Source organism: Rhipicephalus sanguineus, unplaced genomic scaffold (genome assembly GCF_013339695.2).
Source record: "Rhipicephalus sanguineus isolate Rsan-2018 unplaced genomic scaffold, BIME_Rsan_1.4 Seq261, whole genome shotgun sequence".
NCBI lineage: Eukaryota > Metazoa > Arthropoda > Arachnida > Ixodida > Ixodidae > Rhipicephalus > Rhipicephalus sanguineus.
The window spans coordinates 102566-114117 of record NW_023614894.1 but is presented as its reverse complement, the minus strand read 5'-3'; the positions used below and the strand labels follow the sequence as shown (position 1 = coordinate 114117).

The 11552-nt window shown below is 48.6% G+C and overlaps 1 long non-coding RNA gene across 1 annotated transcript; it reads right to left on the bottom strand.

Annotated features, from left to right (window-relative positions):
* On the bottom strand, nt 1-2132 carry LOC119376878 (uncharacterized). Its single transcript, XR_005180683.2, has 2 exons — nt 1883-2132; nt 1-249 (listed from the first exon to the last, which is right to left on the bottom strand). It is a non-coding gene; the product is annotated as an uncharacterized LOC119376878 (long non-coding RNA).
* Between the last annotated feature and the right edge of the window lie 9420 nt (nt 2133-11552).

The window sequence follows — 11552 nt, the reverse complement described above, 5'->3', positions numbered from 1 at the left end:
CATGGTTTAAAAACTTTACTTTGAACTTTATGGCTAGTTTTTTGGCGGAGCCAGCGTTCCAAGAGCTATGCTCATTGAGATGAGGAAGAGCAGCCTATGGCCAAGTGATGTCGGGCCACTTCTTGTGTCTTTTGAAATAGCTAAAAGCACCAGCAAAGCATACTTAAACGCAGCTCGTCAGCCCCTGCGTTCTCCATGGGGTCGGTTCCCCCTCCACAGGGGTTATGACTGTACTTGCAGCACGGGCACCTGCACAAATAAAGGTTGTATATTGCACACTATAGTACAGCTGAAAACCCTATTGCATTCATTCTCATAAATGTGAATCACAAAAACTGTTCATTAGTTTAAAGGGACATTAAAGAGAAACAATTAATCGGTTTACATCGATAAATTGTGCTCTGAGAACTCTAATGTCACTAATTTCGCCATCATAGGTTTATTAATAGAGGAGAAAATCAAGTTCAAAGTTTCATTTTTTAAATTTTGTGCCAAAATCTCCCCACGTGACGTAACGGATTTTAAAGTGTATTTATCGTATTTTGGCACCATTGGCTCAACAAAATTACCCCAGACTTGGTATGTTCAGTCTATGGCACCCTCAGAGGACAATGTACTTCATTTTTACCGATTAGGATCTACGTAGTCCCTAGTAGGCGCCGTCACGGCAAATGGTGCGGAAACTTCAAGGTGGCGTCACCACCCACATTTTGTTTTTGCGTGTTTTCTCACAGCAAGCGTGGTGTTTTTGGTATTGCGAAAGAGTAGTTTACTAATATGAGAAAAATCGTTTTGCTCTTTAGTGTCCCTGTAACTCTAGGCTGAGAAGGTAACAGGGTTTGTACAGGTTTCAATAGCCCAATTCCAAGGGACTTTAAAATCACTACTGAAGGTTTCTCAAGGATGTAAAGCAGCATCCCAAGTAGAAGCTTTTTGCAATAACAATGTTTCCAAATGAATATCGTTAGCTTTACAGACTGGTTGCAAGTTGGTTGCTTGAGCTAACCGCATTCTTGCTGTTCATGCCTTAAATAAAGATGCATATATCCTGCTGTATATAGTCATACCTTTTTCATTTACATTTGTTTTTTATTGCAACTACTTTAAATGTATCACTCTCACAATCCTTATAAGCATTACATGGCGCATAATCTTACTGAAGGCCAGCTAAGCAGGCACATGAGATACGGTGTACAAAAAAAGAGTGAACGCTTCTCGTCTTTAATTTTATATTTTCCGTCAGTACGCTTACAATTCAGCTTACAATTCGTAGAAGGCTTTTTACAAACCAACACTAAATGCGAGCGCACTAAACACGTTAAGTGCTGTCTGGTGAACTGTGGCACTTGTATCAAACTAGCGAACGAAGAGCGCCTGCTTCCTCTTGCAAGCAGTTGCAATCCCTTGGAAACATGGAGCGCGATGACACTTCATAATGCAAGCAAATCCGACATTCAAACCTGAACACTTGCGAAATTGCCACAAAGTGAGAGCCATGTGTTCTTTCACATGGCAATCAGGCTTCTTTTATGCGCGAAGAAACTGTTCCTATTAGTTGATGAGATAATAATAGTAGCAGTTATCAATTACGCAAAGCCGAACATTGGACGAGTTGGTGCAAGTTAACCATGTCGAACTGTAGCGGCTGTAGTGCATGAAAACACACGATCGGTTCCTTCGCAGAAAACTTTTTTCTGCTCGCGCAGCGATCGCGGATGAGCCTCTTGTGCCGCAGTTCGAAATGTTTATCACGCTCCGTATCCACAACGTAAGAACGGCAGCATAGCTATATGATCACGCTCTCTGATATGTAAATGTAACAGGTACGCCGACATTTCAGACTAGCGGAGCAGAACTTGAAATAACAGAGATCGCTACTTACTTGTCGTGGCAAGGCAGCGCATTGCAGCACCTTCGCTCTGTTTCGCCCTCGACGTCCGTCAATCAAGCAAAGGCAGTACTAGACGTTCTCTGAGGCAGTCACGACGAAGTCGCTACGGGACACCGGTTCACGGACTACGTTGTCCAGTGGTTGTCAAGACGAAAGCTGCATGTGCTGCATGACTCGCGGTCATCGTCGTTGGCGCAGAGACAAGTGACGAACGCGCTCAGCCGACACCGACACCGGTCGGCGAAGCCAGGCTAGAGTGTACTAGATAGGGGTAGTGGGACGAGGGCGAGCTCTCCGGTGAGGCCATTTGCATCGACGACGGAAGATGGCGCCACTGCGACTTTCACCTGGGCGCCGCGAGTGCGCTGGGCTGGCCGCCTACGAACCTATTCGCGCACCCCCGCTCTTATCCAGTTTTTCAAGTAAATCCGCGTACTTTATCAACAAATCAGTCGGCCAAAACTGTTTATTGCATTTGAAAACAAGCAGGAACATTTTATTCACAACAGGATACATCGGCAGCAAACGTGCGTGAGCGAGTTGAAGGCTCATGAATTTGCGCACACTTTTTATCTAAGTAGTCCTGCTCAGTTTAATGCGCTTGGCCCTCTGACGCTTAGTGCTGTTAGCACTGTTGAGGCTTTTAACCAAAAGGTGCAGGCGCGTAAGAACATTAAAAAAAAAAATGGGCGAAGCTTGCACTAAGCCACGCAAGGCTGGAAACAGCGAAACTGGGCGCCCGTCCTGTGTACTTCCCTTCGTCAGTGTTTTTTCACGCAGTCCTGCTATGTTCAAGAATGCTACATGTGTTCAAGTAGTGGGATTTACCCAATTTCTGTGGCACATACGCGTTTATGATTTGTTGGGCTAGCTGTTGCCTTCGTAATTTTTAGACCAGTGGTGAGTATAGTGTGATTTACCCAATTTCTGTGGCACATACCCATTTTTTGTTATGATAGTTTTTCTGGCAGGCCGAACACACAAATTACGGCTAGCTTAAACAGCTCCGCTGTTAAAAGAAACAACTTTGAGACTCTCCTCACTGCCCACGATGTTGCAAGGAAGAAAGTTCTTGCTCACAAGGGCCACAACATCAGATATGCAACATCAGATATGCATCAGAGATGCTGTTTCTTTGAAGCCTGTTGACGCTAGAACATTCTGTGAATAGGTCCTCAACTGTAGAGATGGAAGTGTGAAGCTCCTTTGATGGATATAGAAGACCGCCCCGGTCACACTGCTCTGTGAACACTGACGGGAGGCGATTCTCCGCTGCCTCACTTGGATTTAGATGAAGATCCCTGCATGATGAACAGTCACACTTCAAAACAAATTTTGTGGCTACATAACCCGCCATGTAGCAGACCAGCCGTGAGTCACTCTTTTCCATAACTAAATACAAGTGGTGACTGCAAGGAGCTGGGGTTAAAACCAAACATTTCTGTGCTTCATCCAACTTGCCTTGCATGAGCAGCTCATCGATTTTCTTAGGTGACGCCTAAGAATATACTTTGCTTCAGACTTTGTACTTTGTCCCTCAATATTTTGTACTTTGTCCCTCAATATATTGTCACGTGGTCGTGACGTCGACGAAGACAACAGTCAGCACGTCCGAGATGAAACTGTTTATTTGGCCGAACTTGTGGCCGAGAAACTGAGAACTAGAACTACAGCAATACACGCTGTACAATGATAGCGATGAACAGGGCGTCGTCCGTGGATCAACTGACAAGCGATCAAGCGCGTCGGCTTTTATACAGGCGCTATGGAACTTTCCAGCAATATCGCTGGTGGCTGCGTTATCTCTCGACAAAGCGGGAACATTCGCGTGCGGCGCGCAATCTTAATAAAACGATCTACTAAAATCGTGAAGCTTCTCGAACACTGCTTCGCGGCCGGCGTCAGGCGTTGATAACCGTCCTTGCTGGTCAAACTCGAACACATCAAAATAAAAGAAGCGGGCGTGGCAATATGCTTTGCTTCAAAATGAAGTTCGCAGACAGCGTCAGTCGCTTTTGTCTGCACAGCGGAGATTCCACTCCCTCACTCGACGACGCTCGATGTCTTCGGGCACACCAAACAGACAGTTTAGGGACATTTTTCACACCACCGTATCCTGTCTTGCAACCAGGTGGAAAACAGTAATTTCTGTGACGTGGTTTGCTCATCTTGCGAGACTTTCACGCAAAAAACAGCACGCAAGGGCGATAATGCCAAAAAGTTCTGTAGAACATGTCGAGGCGCGCCAAACATTCCAACTGACCGCGCCCGGCATGCGCGCCGCCAGTGCCAGGTGAAAGGCACAGCAACGCCGCCACGCGGCTGGTTAGAATTTCCGTACTTTGAGGCTCACTGCGCGCCATTGCTGCCGGCTCTCCCTCGCCCCACTACCCCTATCTAGTACACTCTAGCCAGGCGAAGCGGCGTGGCGGCGTTCCAGAAAGCTCCGCCAAGATGTGACTGCGCCACCATCGAAAATCCCTAGAGATTCTCTCCCTAGGTACCTAGCCGTCGAACACAAAAGGATTTTGTACGATTTCTAGACGCTCGCGTCTAGGCGATGTTGGTTGTGTGCGCCTGCGCCCAAGGTTGCCTGCACCTGTGTCATGGATGGCTTGTCCCGGCGTCTTTACTCTCTCGATACACGAGCCAAGCCAAGTAATCGAAAACGTAACTGTGCATATGCACGGCCGCACCGAGTAGCAGCGCGCGTCATTTCTGAGACGAAGTGTAGGTAGCAAAACTATGTCGCTCCAAAATCTTAGCGACCTGGAAACTGCGTGCACGGTTGCATGAGCACGCTGAAAAGTTGCTCAAGACGCGCTGACGAGCATGGCATCATTACGTCACGCGAAGGCAGCGCCACTTTAATGTATACTACTAATGCAGGCTTATATGTACATTATTTTGGAGCAATACCTTTTAATATAAAGAAACGAACAATATTTCAATACTAACAAAAACATCGTCGACCGCGTGCAGCAATCAACGGTCACGTGGCTGCCTTCATCGGATCATTCATGTTTTTGCCGTCAGAGGTGCCACAGGTCATTTTTCGCGACTTTCAGTTAAGAAATAAAAATATAAATCCATCTCTCACGAAAAAAACAGGGTTGGTTTGAGTCAATGCGACTAACAATCTTTACATCAGTGGAGTCAACACATTTGATATTCTGAACAGTTGTCGGTCCCTTTAAATGCTCGTGTTCCGTCGAATACGTAACTCCGCGTTCCCGACTGCGCAAGTAATGACGACGGCGTATTACGTTTGCAAACCATCACCACGTTAAACGTGCGGTCTCGTGCAGCAGCGATGGCGCTACTCGCTGGCGGCCTACTACTGCGGCAAATCCGTCAGGCAGGCTCGGCACGTACTACCTCGGAGTGCCGTTCAGCTCATAGGTCAATTTTAGTTCATGCGGTTTTATGTAGCACGCACAGGATTTCGCAAAGCATCGTTATGCACGGTAACGGAGCTGAAATATAACCTTTCACACCGCAGCAAATAATTAGGTGGCGAGTACTTAGCACTTTCCATGGTTTGGGAAAGTATTTTAGTCTCATATCCATTTCAGCGCAGCTCATGACTTCGTCCGGTGAAAGTGGCACGGGCCGTACATTCGCACGTCCTGTCTATTCCTATGCTAACAAACGGGTTGACCCTCCTCCTGGCGCCATCTTGAAAAGCACGGCGCGCCACCTATAGTTCGTGGACATTGCGAATATCGCCTTCTTTATCGCTAGCGAGCTTCGCTCTTCGGTGGAGACTGCCGCAACGTAGGCCAAACCGCAAACGCCCTCGAGCTACGATCCTTCGAGCTGCTATCCTTATTGCAACTACCTCGAATTTTCACTCACTGCCAACGCTGCGTTTTTGCTCTAAACCAAAGGCGCCGACGCCGCCGACACCGGAATTTCAGCGAAATGAGCTCTAACGCGGTCGCGTCAAAATGCGACCGCTCTCCAGACCAACGTTTGCTGTTGTCGGAACATTTATATATGACAAGAACCCTGTTGGGAAATAATCTTCATATACATATAGGAAGAAGAACTTGTTGGTGGGCGAGTTGGTGCATCTTGCGCGAGTTGGGCGAGTTGGTGAATCTGCGCCTGTGTGTGTCTATGGTTGTTTCGTGTGTGTCAGGTAGCGCAGTTATCCCTTTTACATATAGGAAATCAATTTCGTTACTGCAGAATCCCAGATCACTAATTTATTCACATCTATGTACATAAGTATATCGAGCGCAGTAAACAAGCGAGGCTCCACAGCAATAACCTACTACGCGCGGATCGGCGCTTTTTCCTAATGAACCCCTTTACGCCGTTCGAGCCCTTCGCGCCATCTCGCTAGTGATAACGAAAACACGCTGATGTACCGCGATCTCTGAGTACAGCCACCGGCAAATGGTGTATATAAATAGCACGCCGTTAGCATGGCGAAGAACGTGCCGTCTGTGGCGGAGTCGCTTCGCGCTGCGCGCTGGGGATCGAGGGGTCGCAAGTTCGACTCCCAGTGACGGAACTTTTAGATGCGAAGCAGCTCTTTGATTAGCCTGTGTAACGCTGTCCCTCCGTCCGCACAAACGCGAGGCAACGCGCTTCCCTCAGCGCAGGTGTTGGAGCGGTGCCAGGTAGGTCACGCCGCAGCTGGGCGTTGACGTTACGCTCCCCTCGCACGCTTCCCTCGCAGGTGCGCGCGTACGTCACTCTCTCCCTCACCCGCCGGAGCGCCCGCAGCTGCCGGCTCCAACGCCCGCTCGCCTCCCGTGTCTGCGTTTCAACAAACGTTTATACCAGTACACCGAGTTTCGCTTCAAACGAATCTTCCAGCGCTCACCGCAGCACCCGCGTTAGCGCCGTTCAACCCGTGACGCCTCCCGTGCGCAACGCTGCTGCTTCGCATCCCATCAGGGTTCTCTTCGGGGAGATGGTCCAATTTTTTTCTTCTAGCTTTTTATTTGCCATATGTTAGTCTTTATATTTTTGAACGTCATATCCGTGACGGAAATGCGTCAGTGGAGCCGTGGTGGACCCCGGAATAAAATACTTTCGTGTTAAATAAAACGAAATAAGCAAAAATATCTAGGATGGTACGAGGATCGAACCTGGGCCCTCTGCGTGGGAGGCCAGTATTTTACCTCAGAGCCATGCCAGTCCTTGAAACTGCTTTGCAAAAAGACCCTATACAGGCATCATGTCGGGAAGGAACCACATTAACATATGTAATGTAGTGTTGTAGAATAGTAAAATAACAACCAGGCGTCACACAACGCGAATTCTGTAAACAGGTGTCACACAATGTGGATTGCGCAACGAGTGGGTTGTTGAATGCTCCCAACCCATTACAAAGGGCTCTGCCAGAATTCTTCATCGTCATCAGCTACAGCATCAACAAAGTGCACATAATGCCTTACAGGTGTTTAGCGGGTACCATGGTTCTCCGCAGAATGACGAATAATGGCGTAGTGGGTGCTTCGTAACTTCACAAAAATTATGATTTTTGGCGTAGTGGGTATGTTGCTAGTGTACTTGTCGCAAGAGAGTTTATAACGGGCTCTAGAAATGCCGCTATAGACCTTATGCAAAATTGCTGCCATCTGTCGGAGGTTTGCCGAAGCTACCCATTCGGCGCCATGTTGGAGGCTTGTGGCCGAATCGTATTGCTGTCGCTGCTATAACTTCTTGCTTGTATCTGCTTTGATAGTGGACAATCGGGGCATAAAAACGTCAGACGAGTGTGTAAGGGCCTGTACACGTTGCCGGCATTTACTAGTTACTACATTGACGGTTATCACGTGTAAAGAACTGCCTCATATCGAGAAGAAAATACAAGTTTGACACCGCGAGTCACATGTAGGCCGGCCGTAGTCGAGAATGAAACTTTGCGCTAGGTTACAAATTTGGTCTCTCTGTTTTCAATGTAGCGAATAAAGCGTTGTTAGCTATCTGGATATCATGCGTGTAGTATAGGATGGATGGGAAGAAGCGTTAACGCGCGACTCGGCTAGGCACAGCGATGACGGAAAGAAAGTGCTGTAGACCCAATTTAAAACGTATTTCGTAAGGGACAGCCTATGCCGAGCTGATGTATTGCGCATCTAATTTTAAATTAAAGGCGTTGTCCTCGTTTTTATTTTTTAAATAAAAAATATTTCGCAGCTTTAGTCACCTACGTATGGTATGTACAAAATTACTGCACGATTAAAATGTAAGATATTTGCGCATCTCACGCACGTGAAAAGTTAACATGAAAAGTGTTGTCTCCAAGCAGTAGATGCCGATCAGCTGGCGTTTTATTGAATATCCTTCCGACATGTGTTCCTATATAACACAATACGCCAAAATCACGTGCACATCGTCGCTTTCGGGGCTTACTGGTGCCTTGCAATATCAACCCGTAGCGGCAAGGCCGTTTTGCGTCGCCGACTGAACGCCTGCGAAACCACCAGCGGTAGCGCACTCACGGTCGAATGCAGGACATTTCCCGGAATAGCTTTTTTTTTAGTTTCATAAGAAAAGTGCCACGCACTTGAAGGACCTGTTAAAATTTCCTAGCACACGGGGGTGGATACAGTACCTTTCCGAAGGGTGATCAGCTTTTGGGAGCAACTGATGTGCTCTTCTGGGGGTATAAATTAAACGAAAAAAGCAAAGGGTGGGGGGCGGTCAGGATATCCGGACCACCCATCTGAATCTGGCAGTGATACCAAATGAAATGCCTGTAAAATACGCATAATGAAGCAATACGCGCGCAAAGCATCCCACCAAACGCTACCTTGTTAAAACTCCACAATCGAAAACAAACTACAACAACACGCTGCAGCACAATCGGTCCGTTCGCTGAGAATCAATGACGCGCACGAGGTGCCTGTCTAACATGTAATTGTTATAGCAATGCAATAACCAAGGTAATGTCAACAGCAGCGCAGGCATGCGCGAGTAGCCGCGATGCAGCTTTGAAGCTCGTACACGAAGCGGGTTTGTCTGTGCCTGTAAGCACACGGCGCGAAAACTGTCTCGTTCCGGCATGACATGAAAGAGTGTTCTCTGATGAGTGCCGATGCTGTCACATACCGCATATATTAAGAACGGTGAGCGTAAACACGGCGTTAGTCATAAGCAGTAGCCGGAGTAACCAAACGATCTGCTGATTCTCGTCGGCCGTGAGCAAATCTAATAACATGAAGGTTAGTTTCCTGCTAACCCTTTTTTCAGCATCGCAATTTCCTCAATCTGATCAACACGGCACAAGAAAATATAGTGGAATTGCCGCTCCTATCAGCGGCCACACGTTGATACGCACGCTCCGTGTGTGCACATGCGGAGCGCGCTTAGCCTTGAACATGGCGGAAATGCGCACGGCGGCCGCTAGATGGCAGCAATTTTGCATAAGGTCTATTCCAGCTTTCGCTGTGACTGTGCTGCGCTTCCCGTAGAGTTAATATACTGACTCTAGAGGAAAAGCTGGGCCGCGAGACCTATAACCACAAGAACGCTGACATCTTGGAACGTTGTCATTCTTGCCATCACATATCAATCCTAAAGAAGCATCTACACAATTAAAAACTTGCGGGTATTGTTTTGTGTTTATTTTGAATACTTCTACAAAAGAGTACGACGGCTATTTATGCAATTTACTGCGCGCGGAAAGGAGCGTTTGCAGGCTGGTTAACTAGATGGCACCACCATATCAACACTCGCGAGTACGCGAGTGTGTGCTTGCGGTCGATTGCGCCGGTTTGCGCGTCGTGTTAAAGCCCCTGAAACTTCGTTCGCGACGTGTATCTCGTAGTTGTCATAGTGTCCCGTTGTGTGCGTTTTCTGTCGCCGCATACCACTCGATTCATGTGATAGCCCTTTTTTCTTTCGAGCTGGAAACTTCAGTGCATCAGTGCAAACCAGGACGGACGGCAAAGAGATGAGACAAGTCCTGAAAGTTATGTACGAACTAGTCGCAACCGATTTTTTTAATACTTTTTAACGGCTAAAGCTTCGTGGGCCATGTAACTTTAGTTTCGATTGAAGCTTTCGGGAGATGTCTCACTCACATTCGCCGCTGCATGCTGCAATCGACATTTTTCTGCTTTACGGCTCTCTGCGCTGAAGTACGGCAGCAATGAGCTGAAAAAGAACGTGGATACAGGTGTCTCGCCATTGCAAGTCAAATCAGCGCGCGACCACGGCCTACGGACTTTGCTTCGAGCTGCGAATCTGTCGAGTGACCTTTGTGCCAGCGAACGGAGAAACTTTGGTAGGGAGTGCCTAGTAAAAACCATGCTCAAACGGGTGGAAATTTTAACTGTTATCATCCATGCCACCTGCACAGACAACCGTACACTAACACACGGCTTCACGCATCAAAACACAGCTGATGTTCTCTGAACAGCGCGTAGCTGCCTTAGGTTGGTAGATTAAAACTGATTACTACCGTCAAATGTAGCGAGCGTCTCAGAGTCTGGCAACGCTGGCAACGATCGTTTTGTTCCATCATGGCGGAACCCGTGCGGTTATACGTTTCAATGCATGGGCCCTATGGGGAGCTTTTCTAGAGTCACTATATTAACTCTATGGCGCTTTCCGCGCAGGCCTTGCGTTTTTTTTAAGTGCGAATGCACTTTATAAGCGACCCTGAATCCGCCGTCCCATAGCAACGCCGCGGAGAGCGGAGAGGAGGAGGAGCGTCAGTAGCAACGGCGCAGCGACGTCACGCCCCACGTGACTGCGCGCGCCCCGCGGATTGCCTGTGGTGATGAAGGCCGGCGGCGAGACGCCGAACGAAAGCGTGCGATGCGAGCCGAGCACCCCGAAGCCGATCTGGCGCGGGGACGCGCGATGCGTGAGCGAGCGCGGGCCTCGAATTCGATCGGCCGGACGCGCGCTTGCAGCGAGACTTCCTGGACCGCAGCTTCGGATATAGCTGCGCGGTGTGCGATCGACTGTGGTTCGACAACAACCTGAGCCCCGGCCATCTCGGGCGTGCGCAACGCCGCCAACAAGTTGAACGCGTTGCGGGTTCTTTGGAACGAGTTCGGAAGACAGATCATCATCATCAGTAAAAGTGCTTTGCACTTAAAAACGGCCAGACCTCCGTGGGTCGGCTGGCGCGTGCTCTCTCGCTGCCGTCTCCTTCGCTCGGCTCTGCAGTTTAGTCGCGCGCGCCCCCTCATAGCATCACCCGTGTTCGCACTTCCTCATACTCCCCTTCGGGGAAATGCGGGTTTTTTTTTAACGGAGTACTGACACAAACATTTTGGCCCCGCGTTTTTTTGCTGCAATGTGTTGCTGGGGTCCTGTTAGTCATAACACGGCACATCGTTTGCTCTAGCGCGCGACAGATAATTAATTACAAGCTCATCATTACGGACACAGCCTCAGTTTCGGTTTGACAGAGCTCCAAAAACGGCAAGCCGCCGGGTGCAACTATCACCTCCTAGCGAGTGAAACGCTCGGTCACGTGAGCACAGCACACAGAACAGTGACGCATTTCCGCGCGGTCTGTCGTCGTCGGGCTCATCGTCGTCTGATGGCGACGATTTTCTTGCGGCGGGGATCGAAGGAATTTTCGACGTGGCGAATCACTTCAGGTTTGACCCGCTGGCGAGGATCGATTCGTCGGGAAGCGCGTCAAAAGAGAAATGGCGGCTACGACGTCATCGTAACT